The sequence below is a fragment of the Leptonychotes weddellii genome, chromosome 10 (genome assembly GCF_054177405.1).
Source record: "Leptonychotes weddellii isolate Sample4059 chromosome 10, ASM5417740v2, whole genome shotgun sequence".
In the NCBI taxonomy this organism is placed as follows: Eukaryota; Metazoa; Chordata; class Mammalia; order Carnivora; family Phocidae; genus Leptonychotes; species Leptonychotes weddellii.
Window position 1 is genome coordinate 78,073,428 of NC_138378.1, and position 15,300 is coordinate 78,088,727.

Consider the following 15,300-nt stretch of genomic DNA (forward strand, 5'->3'; position numbering starts at 1 on the left):
TCCAGGGGAGGGGTGTGCACGGAGCTCTTCTTTCCTCTGCTGCCTGACCAGACTCCTGGCCAGCAGCAGCATACAGCATCTGTGTGGAGCAGCTAGACACCCCCAACCCGGGTCCCCTCCCATTCTACTCAGCAGGCCACACCCCACCTCATCTCCTACAGATGTGAGCACAGAGATTCCGCAGAGAAATTGAACCAGAAGTGACTGAAAATCGGTCCCCTTTCTCACACCAACACCCAGAGTGTGTAACCTCCCTTGCACATCAGAGCTTAATACAATACTCAAAGGAGGTGTTCCAGATGAGTTGGAGGAAATCTCCCAGGAAGTAGAAGGGCAAAGATGAGGTGATGATAGGAGGTCAGTCTAAGGAGGTCTATCACCAAATAACTGGAAAGTCAAGAAAGAGAAAGGAGTCTGCTCCCCTGTGTGAGGGACTTGGGAGTCCTCTCTACCATCCACAAAACAAGAAAAAAGCTGAGCAAGGCTGAAAATCAACAACTCACAGGGGATTTTTAGGGCAGTGAAACTCTTCTGTAGGATACTGTAACAGTAAATACATGCCATTATATACTTGGCAGTACCCACAGAATATAAAACACAAGGAGTGAACTCTAATATAAACGATAGGCTCTAATTATTAATGATGCATTGGGATTGGTTCATCAGTTGTAACCAATGTGCCACACGAATGTGAAATGTTAATAAAAGAAGAAAAGACGGGGTGGGGGAGAAAGGAGGAGGGCCAGAGCTAGGGAGTGTATGTGAACTCTCTGTACCTTCCATTTGTTTTTCTGTTAATCTAAAGCTGCTCTTTAAAAAATAAATAAATGAATAAATAAATAAATAAAACCTCTATTAATTTTAAAAAAGCAGAGGGGGTAGGGGAGAGGGAAGGGAACAGAGAGCACCAGGAGGAAGAAACTGGGCAAGAAATAATACAAGAAAGTTTTCCTGACCTGAAGGACATGAGTACCAGCCCAGAAGGGCCACATGCATGCAGCACAAGGGACAAAGAAAGACCGAGCCAACAGGTCTCACTGTGAGGTTCCAGAATACCAGGCAGAAGAAGGAGACCCTGAAAGCTTCCAAACAGGGGGCACAGGTTTGTAAGTTCAGGAATTAGAATAACATTGGATCCTCACTCACAACACTGGGTACCCTATGGAGTCATGCCTTCAAAATTGTGAGGGAAAAAAGTTTTCCGGCCTAGAATTCTAGACCCAGCCAATAAAGAATGAAGGTGGAACAAAGCCTGGCGGAGATGGTCAGATCGGTCACCGAAGGGCTCAAAGTTCCTCAGTACATACACACACCGCACCCACATATACCCCATACTACCCACCCTCCCACACACAACCACCCCCAGCACTGCACACTATACCATACACACACACACACACACACACACACACACGCTACACCCCCCCCCCCACATGCCTCAGTCTGCTACGGTGGTCATCGCCCAATCCTGAGATCTGCCCACCCCACAGCACCAGCTCCCTGAGCTTCCCAGGCATAAACAGGTTGGGAGTGGGGGATCTTTTGTATGAAAAAAAGTCTTCCCAGGGGCACATGCAGTTGCACCCATTTGGGAGCATCCATCAAGACTGCACCCTTGTGTGCCCATTATGGGCTATGCGCCTGGCCTCTCCTGAGTGACCCACATCATGGCCCGGGCAGAGTGAGCCAGGGCTGCTGGTTTTCCCTCCTAGACCTGAGAGACCATCTACTGGGCAGCTGCGGCACAACCAGGGAGGGTGGAGGGCCGTGCTCCAAGTGTGGGTGCACATCTCTGTGCTCTCATAGTAAGCAGGGGCGGGGGGAGGGTGGGAGGAGTGCAGGGAGAAGAGAGAGAGCTAAGAGAGACAGATTGAAGGCAATGGGTGAGAGGATGTGTCACATGGGGGGGTGGGGAATGGGAGGAAGGAAGGGAGATTTACTAGAAAAATGAACCAGCTTGCATCAACATCCTCACACCCCTACTTTCTCAAGCCAATGCCCACCCTGGGCCTGACACTCAACTCTTTAAAGGCTGAGCCCTAATCACTTTCCCCAAACCTAGACTAGGCCCTCTGTAGCACAGGAAGATCCTGGGAGGTGGAGAAAAAGAGAAGTGTATGGACTCCACCCCAGCCCGCTAGGCTCTGGGTAACTGGAATGGGCAAGCACACACATCCTTTGCTGGGGCATGAAGGTCAGGGGCCCTCAGTCCCAGCTGCTCACTCCGCACGTCACAGCATTAACAGTCGCTATCTGGGGGACGGGGAGGGAGGGGGGTGAAGCTGCAGGGAACAATGACTGCCTACATAGAATATTTCTGTCCAGTCTGAATTTTTTATAAGGAGCATACATTTCTGTCACAATAGGGAAAAGAGACAAAAGAAAACGCCTGCTCCTATCTTATCTCCTCAGTTGCTTGAGCCACAGAATAGGCTGCTGGCCTCTCCCTCCCACCCCCTCAGCTGAAGGGAGGGTGCATCATTAGCCCATGGTGACACTCGGGTCCTCTGCCCAGAGGATCCTTGCTCCCTGCCCTTCCCCACCCTCTTCCCTATAAGGCCATCTCTGCTTCTCTGCTTCTCCTGCTGTTCCCCAGGGAATTTGGGTCTGTGTCTCTCTCTCTCTCTCTCTCTCTGACCTGCTTTTCAGGAAGGCCGGAGTGAAGAGAAAATACTTTCCTTACCATTTTCTGAGACTCCCCTATCCAGAGCAGAGTTAGGCTTAGAATGGCATCTGGACCCCAGCCGCTGTCACCTATCTAACTCCCTACCAGTCGAGAGCAGGATTGAACTGGACCCTGCTAGGCATCTCGGGTGCCCTAGGACAACCAGAGCAGGCCTTCTCCCAGGAGTGTGACCCACACAGGCTGGGATGACAAGGCCCCACAACCACCAGCTCCCAGACAAAGGCTACAACCCTCCCCTCGACCCCTTGCTCCTGCTTCCTCCCGCCTGTCTAGATGGCCCCCTGAGAGATCCGGAACCTGTCAGGCACTATAGCACACTGGAGTCCACTGGAGGCTAGAAAGCCACAGACATGGCCGGCGTGGGCTGATGATCCCTCCGTGAAGCAATGGAGACTTTCTCCTTATAGAGCCCCACATGCAGCAGATTCCAGAGCAAACAGGCACTGGGCATCCCATCCCCACAAACTGGGGCTCCCACGGGGAACGTGACTGCAGGGTCCTATGGCCCAGCCCAAGTCCCACTTCCCCTAGGAAGATCTCACAGCTGCACCATCCTGGCCCAGCCCAATCCCTCCTCCTGACCAGGCACACGCACTCTGAACCAGACTCACTCTACAACCAGACCTGGCTGCACTCTGCTCCATGGCTACCTGGGACTGTCATTCTCTGGGTACCCGGGGTCTCCCTAGCTGGACTGGGTTCCCCGCAGATGCTTACTGAGTATCCCCCAGGGTACAGAGCTACAAAGTAAATGAACAGTGCATGGCAGGAAATCTTGGGATGTTACAAGACCTCCGTGACTCCCTGCCTGCACTCCCTCTCGCTTCCCTCTTGCTCTGCCCATTCCTTGCTTGGAGCTCCCATCCAGATGCTCGTGGCAGCAAAGGACGGTGACTAAGAGCTGGGCTCTGCATCCTGAGTGCACACCCTGGCCCCATCACTTACCAGGTTACTTCCCTAAACCTCTGTTTCCTCAGCCATCCAGTGGGAAATCATCCTCTTGGGGCTGCCGGTCAGCACACAGCCAACACTTCCCATTTACTCTCAGATGGTGTGAGAGTCGTGGTAGGTGGGGTACATGAACGCTCCAAGGCCCAGGCAACACGCACTCAGGAGACAAGGGTTCGACAAAGAAGATTATTATATGGGACTTGTCCCAGGCGCGTCGGCAGTCAAGCCATGAGGGGCACCAATAGGAAAGGAGGAGTAAGAGAAAATCCCTTGCTCCTGAAGAGGTATGCACTGCTTTGGAGGCTGCTCTTCCGAAGTGTCTCCCAAACTGCAAAGCGCAAAAGGGTCACTGGATCTGGTTAAAATGCAGATCTGCGGCCGTGGACATCTAAGAGGCTCCATTTCCACCCAGCTTCCAGGGGATGCCTGCCCTGCTGCAGACCACACGTGGCTGGGGCGGGGGGGGGGGGGGGTGGAGACACGTGATGGGGCTAGAGAACAGGCAGAGCTAGCCTTCCGGCACGCTCGCATCCCAGGCTCTATACCCCTTTACTATCCACACAGTCCAGGAGGCCAGGCCCATTATCCCCGTTCTGTGCTTGAGGAAACTAACCTACAGAGGTTTGTCACTTACCCAAGTCACCCAGGGAGTAAGCAACAGAGCTGGAACCTGAACATGAAGATGCCTAAATCCCAGCCCATGCCCTTAACCTTTAAGATGTAGCATTTCTCGTGATGCCTGTGTGGCTCAGTCGGTTAAGTGTCTGCCTTCAGCTCAGGTCATGATCCCAGGGTCCTGGGATCTAGTCCTGCATCTGGCTCCCTGCTCAGCTGGGAGTCTGCTTCTCCCTCTGCCGGCCACTCCCCCTGCTTGTGTTCCCTCTCTCTCTCTCTGACAAATAAATAAAATCTTAAAAAAAAAAAAAAAAGAAGATGTAGCATTTCTTATATGGCTGAATGCAAACACTCAGGCCTCTGGACACCCTGAGGGGACGGAGGCTGGAAAAGGCCTAGATGTACACCACAGATGCTGACAAAATCCCAGGAGGATGTAGCCCTGAAAGGTCACTGAGGGAACCTTGGGGTTTTGTCCTGTTCCCAGGCCATTAAAACCTTGTCTGAGGGCAGCCCAGCCTCCCCCAGTGGCCATCAGAGTCCAGAATTCCTGGGGGCACAGAACCATGGAGAAGCCTTAATGGCCACCTGCTCATCAGCCAAACCTCCCCCAAGCTCCCAAGGCGGCTGACAAAAGTTCAGCAGGCCCAGCTTGGACTTAGGACTCAGCCCTTAGCCTCTTCCCCTGCTAGACAAGCCCCTATACCCTGGGGGCAGAGGACAAAGGCGGGATGGAAGGGGTGGGGAGCTAGGTGACCCACCTGTTACCAAGATTCTGGCCTGAGTTACTCCTCCGCCCACCACCTCCACCTGTCTCTCAGGGAACACCGCAGCTGGGCTAACAGTTGCCACACACCGTAACTAACCTAGGGCCTACGTCAAACTCACATATGCCAGAACCAGAGTGGCTCCCATCAGAGACCAGTGGCAGTAGGGGCCATGACACACAGGCCGGGGCACACTTGACTCATCCCCAATTTTTACCAGTCCCAAATTCAGCCTATGATCCAAATAATGGCGCCCCTTCTGAGCCCCCACACATCATTTGTTTCAGTCCCCAAACCCAGGAACCATCTTTGTCTCTTTTTTCCCCTCACACCCTGCATCTAAACTGTGAACTCTGTTGGCTTTACGTGCAAATTATATCCGGAATTCTCCCCCTTTCACCCCTGTCCCCCCTACAGTCCAGTCCACCACCATCTCCCTGCTGGACGTGACAATCCCCTGCTTCCCTGCTCCACCAGCAAACAGGAACATCACACCCTGCTCCTCAGAATGGTGGAAAGGTCCCATCTTTTGAGTCCTGGCTCCTCTGACTCTGAGTCACTCATCTGAGTCACCCACTTGTTGATGTCCCTGAATCTGTCAGGCTTGTTTCCACCCCAAAGCCACCGCACTTGCTTCTCCCTCTGCCTGAGACACAGGCCCAGATCTCACTCACTCACTCACATCAGGCGTCAGTTCATCTGAACCTCCTCAGTCTTTCTTGAGTCCCTCCGCTGCCAGTGTTCCTTGCCTTATTTTGTTTCTTCAGCGTACTTAACACTACTTGACATCGTGTGTGCGTGTGCGCACACGTCCCACATAGGACCACGATGTACGACGTATTCGTGGCTCTGTGCCATCTGTCTTCCTCTGCTGTACAGGCAGCAACTGTATTCTGCTCATCTCTGCATCCCCAGCACTTAAAACAGTAGACCCTCAAACATTTGTTCAATGAACTAACAAACTAATCTATAAATTGACCCAGGAATTTGTCCATGCCTGTTCACAACTCAACAACTGTGTAACGTTTCTCTCATTACAAACCCATGGGTCTCACCCATGAGACTAGGTGCTCCCAAAAAGCAAAGAGGGTGCTCCCAGCTTACCACCCCCAACAGGAGCCCTCTGAGGGCAGGAGCCCCAAGTGTCAGGCTTAAAGGGGACAGTTACAAAAGGGGGCCTTCTTTAATCCTGACAGCCTCATCTCCCATCTCTGAGTGAAGAGTCTCATTCACTTCCCTGAGAGAGTAGGCACCCGGCCAGATATGGGAAGTGCCCAGCCTGGTGAATGGAGGTAGATGAAAGGAGGTTGGGTGTTGACCCCACTCTAGCCCATCACTAGGACACGAATCTTTTTTTTTTTTTAAGATTTTATTTATTTATTTGACAGCGAGAGTGCGTGTGCATGTGCACGTGCACACAACGGTGGGGCGGGGGGGGGGGTGGTGAGGGAGAAGCAGACCTCCTGCCGAGCAGGGAGCCCGATGTGGGGCTCGATCCCAGGACTCCGGGATCATGACCTGAGCCGAAGGCAGATGCTTAACCAACGGAGCCACCCAGGCGCCCCCGAATCTCATCACCATTAACAGCTACATCTCTCCTTTATCGCTTATTATATGCTGGGCACTATACGAAGCACTCACCACACCGGGTATCTTACTAGTCCTCGTAACAACCCTGTGAGGTGGGTGTGGGAGGCAGACCTTGAGGGTGGCTACAGCATGGACTCTGGAGCCAAGCTGCCTGGTTTAAGTCCCAGCCCCACCACCTGTATGACCTTGGGCAGGTCACTTAACCTCTCTGTACCTCTGTTTCCGCCCCTATCTATAATGGGGGGGGGGGGTGTGTAACACGTGTCCACTCTCCTCACAGGACCACTATGAGGACGAAGTGGGCTGTGTTGCACTCAGAGAATGGGGCCCAGCACACGAGAAATGCCACACGAATGTCAGCTCACATATTTTTGCTGATGCAGACACGGGGGCACAGAGAAGTTGGCTGGGTTAAGTCACACACTTCTAATCAGTAAGCAGGAAAGCCAGGATGTGAACTCAAGCTCCCTGACTCCAGAGCCCCTGACCTTCATCAGTGCACTAGACTGCCCCTCTCTGCAAGTACAACACACACACACACACAGGCAAGAAACCCCATGTCCCTGCCCAACCAAGGAATCCAAAGTCACCCCTTTATTTCTCTAGGGCAGGAGTATGTGTTAGATGGAAGACAAGTTACATCTTTATTTCTCCTAACCTCTAACTGAAATTTAGCATTTCTGCCAATTATGAGTTTCTGCAACAGTGACAGTACGGCAGAAGTACCTGTCAGTGTGCCACTAAGAGAATCCAGACAGCTTCATATCCTATTACAGCTGTGGCAGAAGTCACAGAATATGGTTTCTACTCAGCAGTACTCTGAACTTTAACGTTATTAGACAACCACCAGACTGCATCACTTAGCACAGGGATAAAGGACATGTTACTGTAGCAAATGTTTTCATATATTGATAAATGAACTTCAATACCATTGGTGTACTTTGTAATCCTACACATCTGAAGGTCTTCTTCTGAGAAGGGGCCTACAGGCTTCAACCAGAGACCAAAGCGGCCCATGGCATAAAAAGGGCTAAGAATATCTGCTCTAGAGTAGGGAGAGAACAAAGGCAGCAGAAAGGCAGGTCTCCTCCTCCTGCCCCACCGCATGGCACCCAGGCTGAGATTTCAAAGCAGAGGAGAGGCACTGCTCCCCACTTCCTACCCAGGGGCATGGGAGGGCCAGGCCAGGGGCCAGAAGCTGGCTCAAGGCCCGGAGTCTCGCCAGCGTCACGCTACAGTGCTCAGTCTAACCCTCGGATACCCTGCATGCCAGTGAAGGTGACTCCAGAAAAACAAAAACAGCCAAGTGCACCTGCTAGCTAGGGAGCAGGCAAGTGTGTTTTGCTCATACCCCAAAACCCCAATCTCTCACATCCCAGGGGTGGCTCCTCACCTGATCCTCACCTGCTACAGCTATAACCCATCAGGGGCGCAGTTTCTCCCTGATGGCTACAGATGCCACCCGGGCCTCTCCAGAGACAGGTCTCACCTCAGGCTACTGACAGGCTGGCGATGAGGGGGGTCTTGCAAAGGTGACAGTTGCTGGCATCAGACCCCAACCCCCGAGGCAAATGAAGCTAAGAGGCCTGACTGATGTACTGGCTGGAGAATCTTCCAGAAGGGAAAGTGAGGAGCCAGCACAAAGGAGAGAAAGATATATTGATCCAGTTCTCCCTTCCTGGCCTCACTCTCCCCATCTGGAGAGTTAGTACAAACGGGGGGCTGCGGGGCTCTGGAGTGGAGAGGATAGGCGACCCAAAAAGTAGTTGTTGGGGAAAACTGCAGGAGGAAACACCAAAATATCTATCCTTCACATTATCTGCCCCCATATTCCTACTCCAGGCCAGCCATCAGCCATTTCAAGCGACGTTGTACAGAGCATATCATTTGCCCTCAAGATACCTGCTGCCCCAGAGACGAGTTACCTTTTCCCACCGTCCCCGGGCTCATGAGGCCCTGAGATCTCTGCTCTGGCAGGAAACTCCTGCAGTGTAAAGAACTAGTATCAGGCACACCATCATGGGGCAGGGTGGATTTTTAATTTGAAAGTCATCACTAATGGAAAACTAATGGCAAAGAACTGCCATTCCCGGTATTCCTCAGTGAACGGCACCATCCTGCCCATTCCTACACAGAGTGACCAAAGAGTTGAGAGGGAAAGCTCTTCCTTCTGCCAGGTTCCTGAGAGATATGGAGGAAAAGGCAGAACTGGGGACCACGGCAGCGCTCATCCATGAATGCTAAAACCACGGTGATGGCGAATTTCATAATGGCGGCGTTGGGGCAACAGGACCCGCTGCTCCACCTGGCCTCACTGACAGAGACACTGACAGCGAGGCCCTGGAGCGGCTTCCCCCGCCCTGCCCCACACGGAAGGAATCTTGCCTGCAGGCGGGGTGTGGGGACCCGGCCTTGCAGACCCAGCAACTAGTGCTCAGGGGCTGGAGAACCCAGATGAGGAGCAGCAGAAGGAGCTCCTCAGCCTGGGCCACAGTGTCAGACAGCCTCAAGGACAAGTGACCCAGCTCCTCCATCCATGGGGTAGGGGTCTGAGATAAAGACTGTCATCCTGGGAGGCCTAACCAGGCACAGAATGGGCACCCTGTCCGGATGCTGCCTCAACAAACCACCTATGAAGAGAGAGTTCTGGTATCAGGGGAAATCGCATGTGGACTGGACACTAGAGGATTATTAAGGAACTGTTGATTTTGTGTGTGATAAGGACATTATGGTTATGTTAGGGAGCACTGACTCATTGACACTCTCCTTCTGGTCCCACTTGGGACTAACAGTGCAGTTTCCATTAGATCCCAGAGGTCGGGGGGTAGCCTTGGGCCAGGACACAGGCTTTTTCTCCTTGTCCTAGGACTGAGCCCTGGTCTCTGAGCCTTGTGCTGACTGGTGAGTTCAGTCTTGCCCACTCATTGCCACACCCCAGCACAGGGCCTGGCGCCCGATGCCAACACCATCCCTCTTAGAGGCACAGGGCTCTCGCCCATGAAATCCACCCAACCATGGGAGGCCTCGACTAGGCCTCCACTCAAAACATTTCCCAAGTATGTGCCAGGAATAAGAAGGGAGAGTCCTTGAGAAGCTCGCATCTTGGTGAGGAAATAAGATAGCCACACAAATCAAGGAAAGCGACTGACACCACAAAAATGCACAAACTGCATAAGCGAATTAAAGTAGTAAGATGATTTCGGAAGGGGTCGTGAAGGACATGACATTGATACTGGGCCTTGAGCAATGGGGAGCGAAGAGGCAAGGAGTTGGGTTAGGAAGACATTCCAGGTGGCAGGAATAAAATATGCAGATGCCAGGGCTGACAAGGAAAGTCAGGCAGAAAGGTGCCCTGGGGCAGGTAGGAGAGGGCCTCAAACACTATTCTGGGCCCCGGAGAGCGCGCTACAGGGTACAAACAAGGACAGGGCCTGATGGACACTGTGCTACAGGAAGAGCGTGGGACAGCAGGGAGAGGGACAGCACCAAGGTAAGGCAGGGGTGACAGGCATGAGCCGACACAAGCCAGGGCAGGTCCCCTGGCTGTGCTGACCTGAACAATTCCTTACGCCTCTGCAGGTATAATATTTTCTCATCATAAATTAATAAACTGGCATTCTGGTTTATAAAAAGGCAGCAGCAGTTATGATAACAGTCCAGAACAGGAATTAAAAAAAAAGAATCCTAAACTAGGACAGGAGCAATGGGGAAGGTGGAAGGGGCCCCTTTCCTCCGGCAGCGACCTCGGCCCTGCACTCTCCCTCCTTAGAAGCGACAGCAGGGACTGCGACTCACCTTTTCTCCCCCAAACCCAGGGGCAGGGCCTGATATATGGAACACTTTCCAATACCTGCTGGATAAAGGAGATGGCATTGTCAAGGGCTCAGCTAGTCCCAAAAATAAGTTGAAAAAAAATTATTTTAAGGGCAGAGCGGGAAGACAAGAGACCCAGGTTCTAGTTCATGGATCTGACTTACTAAGAGGGTTTAAAGCCACCATTTCACCCCTGGAAAAGTGGGGCGATAAGACAAGCCAGTGAGGGGTAGGGAGAAGTGACAACAAAGACTGTGAGTACTCAGGGATCAGGGGGGACAGCTGGAAAACCCCCTCCCCAGAGTCTCTTCCATCGGACACCTTCACTCCTCTCCAAATCCCCCACCCAAGCCTTCCTCCTAGTGCGCTATCAGACAGGAGGCCGGCGGGGCCTCAGGCCGATCTTCTTCTGGTTCCCCACACACACAATCAAACCCACCCTTTGATTTGGTATCTACAGCAAAACTGCAAGCCAGAACCAGTCCTCGGGCAGGATATTGCCTCTTATCAGGCCAGGAGATGCCTCTTATCACCTCCTCGGAGCCCAGAACCAGCACTTCATGAGCCACCCCAGCCTCTGTGAGCATGGCTTGCTCAACTCACCTCAGAACCCAGCCAGGTCCAGCTTCCCTCCCTCCTAGGCACAAACACCTCAGCCAATCCTCCTGCCCCCCTCCTGCCCCCCTCCTGCCTCCTCCTGCTGTGGGCTCCAAAGGCCTGTCGCTGTCAGCTGGCCCCAGACTGGCCGGTGACCATACTCACTTGGCAGAGATAAAGCTATTAAAATGCCTAGAGACAAGTCTAACCACCCTGATAGCAGCAGAAAATATGTAACAGCCAAAAGCACGAAGTAGGGTGAAAAAGCACAGCGCTTGGGAATCAGAAATCTGGCTGCAGGAGCTGGTCACATAAGTCATGTGATCTTGGACAAGTCATTTCACCTCCTGAGACCCCAGTCTCCATATCTGTAAAAAATGGGGGTCACCTTGTCTGCCCTCAGGGAAGAATGAAATGAGGTGGTGCCAGGAAAGCACTCTGAAAAATAGGCCGAACCACACATACAGATTTGGGTTCACTGTCTATCAAGGGCCTTTTATAAGCTGTCATCAGCCCCGCGGGAGCACGGGAGCCCAGGACCAACCAGTGATGACCCTGCCCAGGGAGAAGGAGAGAACCAGCAAGATGACCTCTCCCAGGTGGTCTTGGTCAGATGGGGGGTGGGGAGTAGGAAGAAATTCTACTTAATCGCACCCCCCTCCCCAGTTTGCTCCAAAACCCACATTCACCCAAAACAAGAGTCTTGGGTCATGGAGGACAAAGCTAAGTAGTGCCTGGCCCCCCAGCCAGGGTCTCAGTTTAGACACACAACAGGCGGAGACAAACAATAAACAAACTTCCTGTGTGGGAAAGTCAAGCTGATCAGAGGTATAACCTATGCGCAGACAACACTGCATTTCTGCAAACCAACGTTAAATGCATAGAACAACTTTGGATGAGGGGGCACCTGGGTGGCTCAGTTGGTTAAGCGACTGCCTTCGGCTCAGGTCATGATCCTGGAGTCCCGGGATCGAGTCCCGCATCAGGCTCCCTGCTCACCAGGGGAGTCTGCTTCTCCCTCTGACCCTCCCCCTCTCATGTGCACTCTCTCTCTCTCTCTCTCATTCTCGCTCTCTCAAATGAATGAATAAATAAATAAAATCTTTAAAAAAAAAAAAGAACAACTTTGGATGGATACTCAAGAACTGGCAATACTGGTTCCCTCTGAAGAGAGGAGCTGGATGACTCAAGGTCAGGGCAAGGGAGATTTTTCGTTGCATACCTTCTGTACCTTAAGAATTTGAACCAGGTGAACTACTCAAAAAAAAAAAAAGTTCAAGTCAGGCTGTTTTGCTGAGAGAGGCATAGGGGAAAGGAAGATTGGCTCCCCTCCACTCCCTCTCCTGGCCCAGCCCCGAAACACTCACTTCCCCTTCCGATGCAGTCTCCCTCTCTGAACCTCTCCCAGTCTCCATCACAGCTTCAGCTGTGGATCCAGGACCTGCTTCCCCCAGGATGCCCACCCTGATCACTCCAACCCTTCTGAGTTCTCTCCTTATCCTTTCCTTCTCTCACACTTGTATAAGCTGTTCTGTAGGTTAATTATCCTTCCTGGGTAAGTCTTGTCTCAAACATATTTTTGCCCTTCTAGGGAAAGGGCTATACATTTCTTTCTCTTATTTTCTCCAAAGCCCTGACCTAGGCACAGTGGTTGCCTCCTAATTGCTTCCTAGATATTGAAAGGAAAAAAAACACAACCAAATGACGGCATCGCTGTTAGGCCCTAGATGGCTCGGAGCATTCTGTCACAGTAAAACAAGCATGTGATTCTTGAGAAAGGTCAGGAAGTCTTGTATCTGCTGATGCTCCCAAGCTCTGCTCTACTGCACAAGCCAATGGGAGCAAATCTCCCCCGGAGGTGGGGGGGGTGCCCAGGGCCAAGGCAGAGCTTCCCAGGCCTCCCCCCAGCTCCTGAGACACACTCTGGTGGCACTGATACCGTCCTTCCCCAAGTACCCTGCAACACCCCCTGCCCCGGGAGACAGACACAACGGGATTCGGGGCTGTAGCTCAAATACACTTACCCCAGTCAGCCAAGGCCTCTCACAGGAGAAGCCGGCCATGCTTACAGAGCCGTGGGGCTAACCACAGAGATGGGCTTTGGGGAGGACAGCGAAACCCTCAGGAGGGCAGTGGCCGAGCCCTGGTCCTATGCAGAGCTAGCTCATGGAAGATATGGGGGGAAACTGAGGTTGGGCAGCACAGAGTGGTGATGAAGAGCACTGAATCTGAAGCTTGGGTGGCTGGGTCCAAATCCTGACTCTGCCTTCTACTGTGTGCCTTTAGAAAAGTCACTTCACCTCTCTGTGCCTTTGTTTCTCCAACTGTTAAACCCAGTAACAGTACCTATACCTCAAGGGGTTCCCGTGAGCTAAGGTAAGTCCTTAGAACAGTGGCAGCACAGAGAAAGGGCTTCATGGATGGTATGCCTCGCTAACGAGGCAATAACAGCCCCCCAAGACAGAGTGCCACGTGCTGCCAGGGTGGTGTATGTCTCTTCCTCAAGGAGGCGCCCCTGACCACAGCTAAGCCTGGTAGCTCTGTCTGTTCTGAGCCTCTCCAGCGCTCCCTGGCAAGGCCTGAAAATACAGCACTTGCCTACAGCCCTTCCTCCAAATGTGGGGTTCATCCTCCTAGCAAAGCCACACCTTCTAGGCATGCAGGCTGGGATATCCACGTCCTCCCCTCCTCCGAACCCACCCCACCCCACCCAGTGGCCCCTGTAGGCCTCTGCGTAGGCTCTCCAGAAAAGCCTTTGGATGAGACTGCCCCTCCAGGTCCACAGACAAGACCCGAGGCCCCCTCCCCTATCCCAGCAGAAATGTCCCTCTCTCTAAAACCCCACAGGCACTTCCACAGAAACCCAGGGATGCACACAGGGCCCCAAATGCCATCTCTCCCTTACCCTAAATCCTACAGCTCTGTGGGCTGCCAGGGCCTAACAGAGACCACACAGAGCCCCACCCCTCTCCAGCCTCAGTCCCCACAGGGCTAAGTTCTCTGCTAGCTCTGACATTAGAACTCCATGAGCAAGGGCTGTGCTACCCCCCCACCAACCCCCACCCCAACCCCTGGGTCAGCTGAAGGTCGAGGTGGCCTGTGACAAAGCCCCTCCCCTGGGCAGCTCCTCTGGTTCTTGCGGAGTCCCGGCTTGAGTCCCTGCTTGCTTACGGCTCACTAGGGAGAGGCCCAGGCCCAGCCCCACAGCCAGGCCTCAGCCCGACCTGCCACGCTCAGCTCCCCTCGCTGGCTGCCATCCTTCCTGAGGGAAGAAATAACCTAAGGGGTTCTTGGCCAGCTCAGTAAGAGCAAAGCCATTAGACTCTTTCCCTGGCAGGACTGCCAGGTGTATAAAGGACCCACAGTGTGGACTTTTTTTTTTTTTTTACTTGGCTGTGGAAAAGGGCAAAGCTTCTTCATGACTACCATTTTGCAGAGGATTGGCCCCGTACAAGGAAAAAATAGATCCTGATTCCAGAGAGCACAGAGAGCTCCTGTCATTGTGTTAATTATCTGTCCCAGTGCAGGGTGGGAAGGGCAGGGGAAACATCTGGACAAGGCCAGACTGGTCATTTAGCATGGGCAAGAGCGTCACAGCACCAGGGAAGCAGCGATAACAAGTGGAGCAGGCAGCCCCCGTCAGAGGAAAGGACAGCCCTCAGGGTCGCCTGGGGGGAGGATCTGCTGAGGGAGGCCTATTCCTGGCTGGCTACAGGGAGAGGAGACTAGGGCAGAGATGGGGTTCCCACCCAGGGAAAGATGCAGAGGGAAGACGAAGCTGCTGTGCCAACCAGGGGCCGCCCGGTCTGACGGAGGAGTCACTTCCTACCCCTCCCCTCCCCCCCCAGCCACGGCTGCTCAAGCAACCCCAAATAAAAACTACCTCATAACTAAGGGAGTTGGAGCCTCCTGCATCCTAATGACTGACTTTTAAATATGGCCACACCCTTCCCCCACCCTCCACCCCCACCCCTGCCACACACACACAGCCAAAGCAGACTTCCCCAGCAGCCCCACAGGTCTGGGGTTGGAGCTGGAGCCGAAACTTAGGGTTGGACCCAGGACCCTTATGGCCTCAGCTGCTTCCTGAGGAGCAGTCACATCTGGAAACCAGTGGAGAGAGGGGTCACGTGCACAGGAATGTACACGCTATCTGGAGGCTGAGAGATGAATGGAAACCCTCAAAAACCATCCCAAACTTAAGCCAGCAGGCCCCATTTTCCCTCAGGTGCCTCTCCGAGTGCCCCCAAACCCATCACCCTCCAGGGGATCTCAGGCCAC

The 15,300-nt window shown here is 53.1% G+C and overlaps 1 protein-coding gene across 4 annotated transcripts in view; it reads right to left on the bottom strand.

The window, feature by feature from the left end:
• Window positions 1-15,300, bottom strand: part of RAB11FIP5 (RAB11 family interacting protein 5) — a 36,855-nt gene that overhangs the window by 17,190 nt on the left and 4,365 nt on the right. The gene's annotated exons all lie outside the window — the stretch shown is intronic.